General features: G+C 29.0%; 1 long non-coding RNA gene across 1 annotated transcript; it reads left to right on the top strand.

The window, feature by feature from the left end:
• LOC107174861 (uncharacterized) lies at positions 1–2,801 on the top strand. Its single transcript, XR_003063109.2, has 2 exons — positions 1–224; positions 2,557–2,801. It is a non-coding gene; the product is annotated as an uncharacterized LOC107174861 (long non-coding RNA).
• The last annotated feature ends 291 nt before the right edge of the window (positions 2,802–3,092 follow it).

Genomic DNA, 3,092 nt, shown 5'->3' with positions numbered 1-3,092 from the left:
TTGAGTTTATTGTCTTTTCCTAATTCATGAACAACCATATATTTTCATGATTTATTTATTGATCTATTTGTCCCTTTTGTTTAGTTGTTGTGCAGACTTATTTTACTATAGCTCACCATGCTCTTGTTTATGTTTATTGTCAGCACCTTCGATGGAAATCCTTTGGCTACTACAGTGTCTATTGCCTTGCTAGATGTGATTAGAGATGAGAAACTTGCTGAGAGGTATCAAATTCATGCTTACCATCACATATTAGCTTGATTACTTAAATCTTTTGATCGGAAAATAAAAGAAGATACAATTAGGATATGACAAAAGTTTGACCTCACTTGTGCTAAATTTCCACACTTTGCAATTTGAATTTTAAAGTACTGGCAAACCTACATTAAGAATGCATCCCTAGTAATTTTGATCATCAGCATCAGGTTATTGATTTACTTCATCTCATCCATCCCATTATGAAGTTTGGGAAATAATGCTTGATATCGTCTTTATAATAGCCTCTTAACCTTTTTTTTTTTTGTCATAAAGCTAATATCATAAGGTATTTTAGACTTTGGTCTATGGAACTTTTGTGGCTTGAAATATGGCTCTTGCATTATTTGATTCTCAATCCCAGTAAGATCTTTCCAAATTCACGTACAACGGAATCTTATTGTTAGGTTGTTGACCATGATTTATGACTTTTATATTTACATTTCTTTGTAAAGAATCATATTTATTTGGATTTCAATGTCATGCATTGTATTTTAATTTTTTTGGATTAAATATTTTAAAATCTTTTTTAATGTTAGACTCATTTTGTTAGTTTATTTATCAACGACTGCATTTGTGTTTAATTGTCTCAAAAACTTTTCTCATACAATGTAACTAGTTGCAACATGGCAAAATACATTGTCCTGAAAAATAATGTGAGGTAATATTGCTTATCATTTGAAACAAAAGTAATTGTCATGGAATAACATTTTCTGAACTGAAATTTTTAATCACTAGATATCAATTTATGTGGGTACAATATATCGTCGTGAATGTTTTCTTTTAACAACAATTTAGAGTAGTCACATTAACTTTTCTTATATGATATAAATAGTCATCAAATAATAAAATATATTGTGGTTAAAAATAAAGTGAGACTATATTACTTGTCATTTGAAACGAAAGTAATCGTCATATAATAATAAATGCTAGTTTTAGTAATCATCACAAATGTTATACATTTTCTAAGGATTCTCGATTTTAAGTGTAACTATTTTTTATCCCTCCAATATGCCTTGTATCACTTCTTTATAGTGATTTTATATTATGAGGTGAATGGGTCCCAAAAGTTATTCACCGTCATTCTTTTTAAGTTAAATAGTTGATATATAGTACTAAACTGATCTAGAATTCTTAACTTTATTAAAGTTCGGGAAAGCTGTAACAACATATGGCATAATAATGTAATGCTATTATGTAATATGGTGTAATAGCTTTCTTATAGTTTAATAAAGTCCAAAAGCTATATTTTCTAGACTTTAATACAATCCGTGATCTTAGACTAGATTAGTACTCATATATAAGTGTGTGTGTGTGTGTGTGAACATTTTACAATAAAGGAATTCCTTATTTAATAAAGTAAATGACAAGGTAAAAGACAAAAAAAAAAAAAAAGTACTCTCCAGTCTCCAATATAGCTGAAAATAGATCCCTTATTATTATTGTTGTTGTTGTTATGTATAGTCCTCTAATGAAGACATCTTCACTTTGTTAAAGTGAGAATATTACTAAAATACAAAAAAAAATACATATTTTAGTGAAAACTATATTTTTTTGTATTTTAATGTATTGAGATCCATATTTTTTTGTTTTTTATTAACATCCTCACTTTAATAAAATGAGAATGCCTTAACTAGAAATTCTCATGTGCAGGCACTCCCATTTTTCTTTTATGCAGATATGATATTAAGTTGCATGGTTCAATAAAGACAATGTTCAGTTCACTATAAAGCCATATGGTTGAATAATATATCTACCCTAACTCTATTAAATCATATGACTTAATAGAATGTTTGTATGACTATTTATACGTGTGTTTGTGTGTTTCTCCGAGTGTGTATTTCTTCTCTAATGAGGATATTCTCATTTTGTTAAAATGAGAATAAACAAAATGAGAATAAGACTAATATATATAAAAACAAAATAGATTTTATTACATCAGAAATTATTATTTTTTATTTGTTAATGCCTTAAAATTTGTGTTTTTTTTAATCCGTTAGTAACATTCTCACTTTATTAAAATGAGCATATCCTCATCAGAGAAAACTTATATCTTATTAATTATTTTTTGTTCTGTATCCTCTTATTTTTTCTCCTAAAATTAATAAACTTTGATTTCATAAACAAATTCATTAAGTTAATTATCCTTGTAATTCGAAAGGTTATGCTAGGTTCTTAACTGGATTGAATTAATTAGGAAACCAAGATGAACGTTTTTAGCTTTTTACTTTTGCAAATTACGATACATGATTACAAAATGAATTAACTATGATTATTTCTTAATAGAATGGTTTATTTCAGGTCTAGGGCTTTTGAAGGCATCCATTATCTGGAGGAAAGATGAAGCTGTGATCCTCTAATAAATTAGTCGAAAGTAGCTCTCAATTATGTCTTCCTCGAGGATGAAGCTACAAGCCTGTGACTAGTAAAAATTAATGCTGGGAGTAATTTGTCCTAGAAGGTATAAGTGGTCAGTGCCATTTTGTATATTTACAATAAAAGTAATACTTGGTTGTTAATGCAATGATGTCTCAAGAAAACCCTTGGGGCGTGTTTGGCACCCAGCATTACACCTCATTATAATCTTGTATTGTATTAAATTAATACAATACTATGTTTGGCGAAAATTAACACAGTATTAGACCACATAAAATTACTGTTGTAATACACCAAATACCGCATAAAATAAACTCGTGGGGGAGTCGGAATTACGTCTCATTGCGTTAGAAGGAGAAAAAGAGGGAAAAAAAAAGAAAAATGAAGGAGACGAAGAAAGGAGAAATGTCCGCAACAAGAACCAGATGTCCACAACCACCATCTCCGACGAACATGACCTC

Source organism: Citrus sinensis, chromosome 7, assembly GCF_022201045.2.
Source record: "Citrus sinensis cultivar Valencia sweet orange chromosome 7, DVS_A1.0, whole genome shotgun sequence".
Taxonomy (NCBI): Eukaryota; Viridiplantae; Streptophyta; class Magnoliopsida; order Sapindales; family Rutaceae; genus Citrus; species Citrus sinensis.
The sequence above is the reverse complement of the archived record's forward strand: the minus strand, read 5'-3'. Positions and strand labels throughout refer to the sequence as shown.